This window comes from Panthera leo, chromosome B2 (assembly GCF_018350215.1).
Source record: "Panthera leo isolate Ple1 chromosome B2, P.leo_Ple1_pat1.1, whole genome shotgun sequence".
In the NCBI taxonomy this organism is placed as follows: Eukaryota; Metazoa; Chordata; class Mammalia; order Carnivora; family Felidae; genus Panthera; species Panthera leo.
In genome coordinates, this window is record NC_056683.1 from 112,570,492 (window position 1) to 112,581,405 (window position 10,914).

Here is a 10,914-nt window from a genome sequence, read left to right on the forward strand (position 1 = left end):
TTGGTCTCCTAATCTTCACAAGTGAGCTTACTCACCTCTCAGCTATGATTGCCTAGCTATAATAAGCTGGTAACTCACAAATTTTTATCCATCCCAGATCTCTCCCCACATCTTCAGAATCATAAGTCCAATACCTCCTTATATTTCAATATCTCAACTTACATGTCAGAATCAACACATCTATAGTGGAGTTCACCATCTCTCTCTTCTTCCCATATTCCTTTTCTCACTCACTATCACTACCAACCCCCAAGTGATCCAAGCTAGCCAATCATTCTCCAGTCCTGCCAATCGACTTTTGAAATATTTCTTGAATCTATGCCTGCCTTTCCACCTCATCACCTAGACCACTGCAGTAACTATCTAAAGCAGGCTTCCTTCAGTTCTGTCTTCCACTACTGTAGCAACCTCCTAACCAAAAAGCAAGCACAAGCACCCACTCTCTGACAAAAATGTGTCAAAATTTTATAGCTCTAACTGAAACTAAATAAATGTTTCTGGCCATGTTGAGTTTTATGGACTACTAGAGACACTAGTTGTTCTCAAACCAAATTGAATTCTTTTTTTCCTTTTGGCCAGTTTGAATTGCTCACTTTTATTCTCCATTACAATGCCATCAAAGACTATGTCTAGCTTTTGTCCATCAAAGGTTGATGATATTTTTTCTTCTTTTCGAGTTTCAGTTATTTGTCCCTCTCTCTATGAAGAAATGGGTTGGCATCACAACAGAACTCATGAATATAGGCTATGAGATTTAGGTCAATATGAAATATTTTGGAATGAGAGGGTGCATTACATCTAGTATGCTTGATCTTAGCAAAACACAGATTTTCATGAAAACCCCAGAAACACTTGAAATGTTTCCATAAAATGGATTGAAAAGGCTCTGAAGTCTTCAAAGGGCTACTTAAAATATTTTGATGAGTTACGTGTAAATGAACATGCAGATTAAATTTCCATCCTAAATCCACATGCTTTTAAATCATTGAGAAGAAAGTACTTTGCCAAACATGGTCTCGGTTTTTCTGAACTCAAAGCAATTTGCAATATTCAATAAACCTAAATGTGACAGGGTTCACCATTCCTTCATCAATCTCCTTACTAATTCAAAGCATCATCACTAACCAGCAAGTTTAAGTAAGAAAAGGAAACTGATGCAGACTATGAGAATAAATGGAGACTGAATCTCCGCTCATCTAAAGGAAATGATGACTGTCTGAGATCTACAGGAGTTAGTTTCTTTCTCTGTATTTCATTTAATCAAATATTGATTTAATCAGCAGGTATATTTTTGAGCACCTACTACATGCCAGGCACCATTAGGGAATCAAAGAGTTGTATGGATCTCCCCTTTCCTGGGAGGTAGAAAAATATATTTATTTTGGAAGCCTAAGTACAGCATCACTACCTGGAGGACAGTAATCAAGTGGACACAAGCCATGGAAAAGTGAAGTAGGAGGTAGAGAAAACATTTACATTCATATGTTCTCTGGCCTACAGAGCAGGAAACTGATGTACTGTGGTTTATGTACTACTGAGGTAGCTGAAGGGCTAAGAACCACATCCTCAACCTAGTGTCCTCCTCAGCACCTGCTAGTCCTGAATGTCCTGGATCTTAGTATCCCAGCTTCCTGGCTGACGCATCCCAGCGTATCACTGGAGTTATGGAAAGTTCAGGTTGCTAAACACTGTTGACTGTCCACTGTGGAGAACCACCTGGCTCAGAAATCCACTTTCTCAGCATACAGTCTAGTGACAAAACTAAGAGAAGCTTAATTTGGGGTTTTCTAGCTTAAAATAAGTTACCAGCTCTCCCTTATTGACCATGCTGGTCAAAATTCCCTACTATCCAAACTCTTAGTCCCAAGAGCATTTGAGATTCTGCCTAATTCATGCATGGCTGCTGCTAATTAATATTTTAAATGCTTCTGAGTTCTTCCACATTTTCCTGAAATGAAATAATGTGATCATCTCACTGTCCCCCAATGCAGACCCACAAAAGAGAGGAGGAAAGTTGAGAGACTATCCTTAAAATCTTCAAAAGAGAAAGATTAAAGGATATGGAACACTTTTGTTTATGGGCATTCTAAGAGCAAGGACCTCACATTCTGTATCTTTTCATACTTCCTTATAATGCATAATGCACACACACACACACACACACACACACACACACACACACACAAAACCACCATCTCTTAACTAACAAAACCCTGCAATACTAAAATCAAGGCTAACCAAGTAAGGAGTTGGGTAATGGAGGAGATTAGAGTGGGGGGGGGGGGTCCCAGAGAGAAGACTCCCTGGTGACAAAATACAACTTTTTCATCTTCTATTGGTTTGTCCTTTGTTAGTCATTTTGGCAAGGTAAGAAATGAGAATATTCCCTACTTGTGTGATAATACGCATGTAACTCCAAATCTCTAACATTTCCTGGACAAATTGAAAACAAACATGACAAGAGAATAAATGTAGGGAAAGAGACATGCTGTAGAAGTAAAAGAGGTTTTTGGCGTGGGTCATTTTTATCAGTCCTTTCTTCAGCAACTGTCACACGGCGATTGAGTTACATTAGATATTGTGGGAATGAATTGTTACACTGGCAGCAGCCTCGTGTTAGAGAAGCTCTTCCCTAGATCAAGGGTTGCAAAATTGAACAAGAAGAAATATGCACCAAAAAATCTCTTCCAGAATGTGGAGGCTTTATTATTTCCATTGTGAGTGGTATTGCATCTTTACCACAAATTCCAAGGTCATATGCTGAATTCTCAATTTTTGACCTGCTTTTGAGCTTCACAGAACAAAGACTCACCAAATTAGATTTTCCTGGTACATAAACTACATCTTGGGAGCAAATCAGGCACCTCTGGAATCAGCATTGACTTTTTTAGGCCACCAGGACAACTACAACTGAATTACTGCCTCTGAGGAATAAGTAGACTCTTGTCTTGATCTGAAAGAGCTATTTCAGTTTCTGAAAGAACCAGATCTAGTATTTTTTTTTAATATGCTGGAAGACTGTATTCAACAGCATGTGTCAGAGAGTGATACCTGGGATTACATTCATGTCAGATCACAGCTGGACAGTTTGGTGGCCAAAGAATGTGAGAAAAAAAAGACCTGTAGTAGAGTCAATGACTTCATTGATGGATATATCCTTGAAAGATTAGTCCTATCTCTCTTCTCATACCCATTTACTTATCTGTTAAAAGTAGTGGTTTTGAGTGGGACATGAGGGACATTAGCAGGTGCACAAAAGCTCCAATCCTCATGCAGTAAGGCTACTATCAGTGGTAAAAACAACATGAGACTCTTGACCTATAGATCAAGGGATAAGAGTTGTTTCTTTTCCCCCATCTTTATCACAGAAATGTGTGGTTAGTTTGCTGGTGGAAACATTGTTAAATACCATGTATATGCTCAGCTAGATACTAAACAAATCAAGAAAAAATGATTTATTTAAACATACATTTAATTATTTGTTAAGGAATTAAAGTTTCTAGAGAAAAAAAATTAATTTAACTAATACTTTTAAATCAGTAAACATCTTCAAACATCATAACAATAAAAAAGAATATGGGGTGCCTGGGTGGCTCAGTTGGTTAAGCATCTGACTTCAGCTCAGGTCATGATCTCATGGTTCATGGGTTCGAGCCCCATGTTGTGCCCGTGTGCTGAGAGCTCAGAGCCTGGATCCTGCTTCAGATTCTGCGTCTCCCTCTCTCTCTGCCCCTCCCCATCTCACACTCTGTCTCTCTCTCTCTCAAAAATAAACATTAAAACATTTTTTTACAAAGAATATAAAAAAATAATAGGATACTCTAAATGTTACAATTACATTTTTGGATAAGAGTTGCATGTTATAAGTGCTTAATATAGTCCAGAAATTATTTTAAGCACTTTATGGTTTTAAAATATTATTTGTTCCTCACATTGAGATACATATTTTCAGAATAATAAAACTTGAAAATATTCATAAAATATCTAACCTGCTTCCTTCATTTTATCAGTTGTCTTCATATTATACTATATTTAAAAATGTTTTTACTTAAAAAAAGACATTCATAATTCCACAACTTAATCATTGCACAAAAAAATTATATAAAGTAAGATATTAAGTCACACTTCTCCCACTCCTCCACCTAGAAGCAGTTTGAGGCCTTCCTTTTCTGATTTTTTCCTGTTTATCAAGATACCTCTATATTCTGAGAGAGAGAAAAGGAGACAGGTGTTTTTTTTTTTTTTATCATATTCTACTTTTTTATTCAGAAAGTGTTTTTTCAGTTTACAATAAATCATTGACATTATATGAGATAAGCAGAGAGGATCTTCATTGTTTTTAGTGGTTGCATATTACAGACCATAATCTAGTCAGTCATCCCTGTATTGACAGACAGTTAAATTCTCTTCTACTTTTTTCTACCACAAACTGAACTAAAATGAACAATCTTCCAAATATATATTTTTTATTTTATTTTATTTTATTTTATTTTATTTTATTTTATTTTATTTTATTTTATTTTATTTTTCTAGGCTCTGGGTTAGATGTTGAAAGAAGAGATTCTAGATCAAAGACCTGCCTTTTTGCTCACAGAGGAACTGATGTCCCTAGCACAGAGCCATAGAGATTAGCTTGATGTAAGCTGGAGGTCCCAGAAATGGAGAAAGAAAAGTGAACAGAGGAAACGTCAAGTGAGGAATTAGAAATCAAGGACTCACGTTTCACTCTGAGAGTAAGGAACCTGCTTATGGGTGGCTTACATGTTTCTACCAAAACCTAACCAGGGAAGAGGGGCTTTGGGACTCATCAGAGTCCCAGATCCAATGAAAGACAGGCCATGGTGAAAGCAGGGAGCCTAAGCCTAATGTTGGATTGCAGCGCTTGAGGATAGAGGAGTCGAGAGGAACTGCAATTCAGACCAGGAACAAGAAGAAGAAGAGGGCATTACAAGAATTCACGGCAGAAAAGGTCCAGCCCTACAGCAGTGGGCAAAGGTCCCAGACAAGAGCATGCTCTGAGGTGTTTCAAGATATTGCCTATTTTGTGCCCTCTCTCCTTTTCCCCCAGACTTTCCACGAAAGCTGCTACACACAAAGCCTTGTAGCAGCAACACCATGGGGAACAAAGCAAGAGAGGGATTGTCCCAAGTTTCAGGAGTGACAAAGGCAGCAAAAGTCAGGGGTTCATTGACAAGATGAAGGCAGAGTGGAGGCAGAAGTGACCGGACCATCTTATCCACATATACCAGAGGAAGATGAGCTGGAAAAGGGAGGTGGGCTCCAGACCCTTCTGCTTTACTGAAAACAGAGCTGTCCATGCAGCAGACACATGACATGGACCACAAATGTATGGCCCTATAATATGAAATCTTTTTTCATTTTAGCAAAGGTACCAAAACACATTCATCTCAAAATCCAATAGCAGTTTCAAGAGGATTTTCAGTAACTCATTCTTTACCATACAGATATTAAACTTTGATTGCCAAGTCTCTGTGCTAGCTCCAACAATCTGCCTCCAGTACTTTCCACCTCCGCCAGCTCCTCACCCATGCTCAGACCCCCGTCTGCCACACAGCCAGCCTCCCGCTGGCCTGGAGCCACAGCTCTCTTGCTGTTGTTGCTGACTGTGCCAGTCTGCCAAATGCTCCTAGCAGCCGCACATACCCATTTGGCATGGGAGAGAGAAGGAGAGGACTTCATTTTCCCTCTACTGGATCTCTTTTTCTCTCCCTCCCCTTCCCTCAGTTGCCTTCCCCTCCCTGCACTCTCTCTCTGTCATCTCTGTCTCTCTCTCTTTCTGCAGTTCCTTGACTGCTGTAAGTCACAAAACAAAACACATTTATATCTTCCAGTGGCTCTCTAGACTCCTATTACTGAGGGAAATATTGCCCATCCGACTTTGATGTAGTGAAAAGACAGGAAGAAACTGGTAAATTCTCTAGGGAAGACCATGTTGAAACAAACTAAGATTCTTGCAGTTAATCCTTCCATATGTCCTTGCTAACAACTGTTGCTATAAGTAATTACACCATTCCTTTAGGTTCAGCCAAAAAAACTTAGAAAATATTAATTCCAAACCCTCACTCCATCCCCTACCAAAAAATGTTTGATTATCTGATATCATGGTTGTCTTTATTAAAGTTAGATATTAAGAAGAACAGCTCACTCTCTTGCTTTTCTGTTCTATGTTAGGAGTTTGGATTCAGGGTGCAGTACTGTGTACCTCCTCTTTGAAGATCACTAAACATTATGGAGCAGGATATCTGGACTGTTCACTGTAGGTGGTGGGTTACTGGGCAATGACTTGGTGCCAGGAAAATAGCATTATTGTGAAATGAGAGGACTTTGAGGAGGCAAAATGGCATACTGGAAAGTGGACAGATTCTCTCTTCTTGAGCATCAGTTTCTTTATCACAAGGGAAGAATCATACCCACATTAGAGGATCAAATAGGCAATGTATGCAATGTGAATAGTAAAATACCTGCCCCATGAAGGGTGCTCAGGACTATGGTTCTTCACTGCTGTGGCCTGTGAGACTCTGGAATTTGTGATAGCTTACCACATTCCTATCCTTCCCTCATACCAGGATCCATTACACTATGACTATTTGATAAATGTTTATGAGATTACCGACAATGGGCTGTGGTTTCAAGTAAAAAATAAATCATGGAATAAAATGTGGACACACGCTTATTGTGTGTCCTCTATGCACCAACAGAGTGCTGAGAGCTTTCTGTATTGTCTTCATTTGGGTTCCTTGGAAACAGATTTTGAGATGGAGAATTGCACGCAAAAGGTTTACTGGGGAGTGTTTTCAGAAGACACACCTATAAGGAAAAAAGGAGACTGGGATCATACAGAGAGAGAAGCTGATCCACAATGAAGTAACAGCTGAGACTTTAGCTTCTCATCTGAGAAACTTTGGAGCAAAAATTCCTTCACAGTTATCCTAAACTGAGGCAAGGGGCTGGATTTTCAATGTCCACTTAAGCCAGACCACCCTCTAAGAGGGAACATAACCTTGACTGGGCAGTTCCATGCTACCAAGGGCAACTCCTATAGGAGTAGGAGATCTCAAAGTTCACAGTTGCATTTACCAAGATATCCTCGCCCAAGTTTCAGGAACCCATTCCTTTCCTAGGCCCTGACATTGGCTTAGGAGGACTGCCAGGATGGGAGTTCCACCTTCTCTGAAGCTCCACAACTCTTACAATTAAGTTCTGAACCTGGTCCTCCTCTCTGTCTTCCCTTCAACTGCAAGAGATTAATTTCCTTAAATGGTGCCAAAGGGGCCCTCTAATTTTCACATTCTGCCTTGAATTGGTAATTAATCACTCTAAGCCTGTCATTATCCCTCTTTGATGAATCAGTGGTGCTCAGCAACACTCATCCAATTCCAAAGTCCCTAGACTTTCAGCATATTTCCCATTTCCAGGAATATATCTCCTCCCAACACATCTCAATTCAGTTTACCTCTAGTGAAAGTTTTAACAGTTACACCAGTATATCATTGTAGGGAATATATATTATATTATATTATATTATATTATATTATATTATATTATATTATATTATATTCCTGCAAAAGTAATGGAGGCCTCTTGCCATTCAACCTAAAAATGATTCTTTTCTTCTCTTAGAGTCTATTTCTTATGATCATTCCTGGTAACAACTATCTTCAACTGATTTCCCTTAGAAACAGACTTTGGAAATGAAATGTTGCATGCAGAAGACTTTTTGAGAAATGTTCTTAGAAAAGACACCTGTCAGGAAGTGAAAAAGGTAGGATTGAACACAAGGAGAAGTCTATCAAGGTAAAGTTGCAACTGAGTTTCAGCAGATTCTACTGAGAGCTCTAAAGATGGGATGGCCTTTCAGAGTTGTTCCAAAATGAGGCATGGGGGACAGGCTTACAGACACCTTCAGAAGCCAAGCACTGGTTTTAGGTCACACATTGAAAGGAGATATCACCTTAGATGAGATAGTTCTCTACTGCTGAGGGCCATTCCTGGTGAGGAGAGCAGCTTCAAGCCATCAGCTTATTCCCATGAGCTTGGGTTCAGTACATCAGCCCTGAAAAGGGGATCTTGGCAGACTACTCAGTATGCATATTATTTTATCTATGCTACAACCATGTACAACTAAAAGTTTCAATCCTGATTGCTTTCCCTGCCTCCTGAAGGACAGTCTTTTTTTCCCATGAGTTACAGAGAAATTAAGTCTTTGCCTGTGGTCAAATGAACTAGTGATGATAGACATAGCAGGATCAGGCAAGTGAGTTGGGTAGGTCACTATGAATATCAAGGAAATAGTGGAGTCACAGTCTTCAGGTGAAGAATCTGAGCCAAATACAGGAAGTCTCTAGAAGAGCTTCAGCATTTAGAGTCCAAAAGTCTTATGAAATTCATTGTCAGAGCCACAATGGAAGGGCTATGATACAATTTCTCAGACACCTGCAAGAGGGCATCTGCTTGCTTTTAAGAGGAAGCAACTCAGGACAAGCTACCTAACCCATCTTTCCAGAGCAGAATTATCATCATTAAAGGGACCCTGCTGGTCTCTGTCTAAAACCATCCATTGCCCATATTCTGACAATATTATGTTGCCTCATGGCTTGCAGTGTAGCAAGGGAGAGTGCCAAATATCTAGGAATCTCCAGTGTCAGACCCCATCTTGTTTTCTCCTCATTTTCTCAGCATTGGGCAGACATCATGTTCACTCTCAAAGTCAGTGAAATCAGTCACAGTTCTTACTCTAGGAAAACGTGTTTGTGACATTACTTTCTCCTTCACTATCATCTAGTGAGATATCCTTGAGAAAAGATCCACATATATTGTCACAACGACTACCAGATACTCCTTCAAAGCATATTAAAATGTAAATTAGCCCCAGAGTTTGCCAGAGACCAAGTTTGGTGGCCAAGCTCCACTTCCAAATCAACGTGGTCAGTTCACTTAGTTGGTGCTAAAGAAGCTCAGAACCACTGATTTTGTTGTGATATGGACCAGTTAGCTTTCTTCTCTTCTCTAACTATTGGCCATATTCCCAAATCCAGGTAGCTTGGTTCCAGATGCAGATTGGGTCATGGGGGAACAGACCAGGCATGCGAATGGACCACAAGAGAAGATCACAGCTCAAACCTCACTCCCCTGATAGCAAGTCAACAATTTTAACCTCCATAGGGAAATAAAATCACTGTGAGTAACTAAGAGTACTTAATAATTATTTGTGAAACTAATGGGCAAAAGTAAATGGAGTAATTGTTCTGTGCATTTCACGTCTGCCTACGGCTTGTCTGTTTCCGTGTTGCATCAGATACTGAGGCTGAGCAGAGTTTTCCCTCCACCTCATTCACTGGCAAAAACATATCATGTCTCAGCACACCAGGGGATACCCGGTGACCTGCTGGGGAGCGTGAGCTGGAGCAGTTCCTATGACAGCATGTGCCACTTTGCCTTAATAAAAATCACCAAACTGAAAACAGATGACAGCCACAGATGCTGAGAAACTGAAACATATAAACAGTCTCCTTTGCTTGGTATAGTTTTTTTCTCATACAGTCGCTCTTTTTTGACCAATTGGTGTGTGTGTGCTGCCCGTGTGTTAATGAAGACTGTGGGAGGCTCTTGGCCCAGTGCTGTGCACGAGGCTGTAGCCTGAAGAAAAGGCTCCCTGGGACACTGACCAGATTTGATTAAATGGCAGGGTGGTCTGCTCTAGAAGAATCCACTTCACACAGGGGGTCTCCTTTGATTATTTCCACTTTTGTCATCAGAAAGAAACATGGGAATCTGGCCTATTTTCCTGAATCTTCTTGTGTTATACCAGTTCCCCCCATCTTACACTCTCTTTCCCCTTTAGGTCACCCTATCAGTCAACAGTGTTTATTAAAACCCCATTGTAGGCAGACACCAGCATCAGATCCCACAGAATACAATGAAATAAGAAAACAATCCCTACCACTGAGGAACATATATACTAGTACATAGAAACCACACACAAGCATGAGGCAACCTGACATTTTGTGAAAGCCTCAGCATACTGCAGTGTAAAAAGTCATTATAAATTTGAAAGTAGAAAGCAATAAAGCACAGGCAAAAACAACAACAACAACAACAACAACAACAACAACAAAACAGAGTTAAGCAACACTTATGTAAACAGGCCTCCTAGAAGAGTTAAATTTTGAAGAAACCATTGCTAACATCTCCATGGACTATATCCCAAGTTGTGAATAATTCAAATTATCAAGTTCCTTTGATTCTGCCTCCGAGTTTCCTTTTGTGTTATTTTTCAAGCCTGCTTTTCCTACTACCACCACCAGGCCATAAAGCATTTTGCTCCTATAACTATTTTAAGGGCCCTTCCTATATCTAGCCATCTCTCCCATTACATCTCTTTAATGTACAATTGTCAGATTTTTTTTTTGTAAAATATAATGACTTCCTTAAATAATTGGCTTGCTTAAGAACCAATAATGGCTCCAAGTTGCTTCTCAAAAGAGAGTGGAGGGACCACACTTATAGAATCCAGGTTATAATCTTTATACAAGTCAGCATGTACCAGCTAAGCAGTATTGAATGCTATTATTAAATTACTGTTATTGTTATTTAGGTAAATGTTTATTAAATTGCATGTACTTCTTTTCATAGAGTTGGTTTCATCATTTGCAGAGAATTGAGTCCTGAATTAAAATAATCCCCTCAAACCATGAATCTAAATCAAGTAGAAGTAAACAAAATTTAGAATCATTAGCCTAATGTCCAGAGTGAGAAAAAAAGTAAGATATACTTTTCAAATCCAGATGTACCACCCTTATCCAGATCCCCACCACACAGATGGTAAATTGATGAGGCAAAAACCAGGAAATATCTTGGGCTGAAAATAGCTGACACATAAATTAACATTATGTT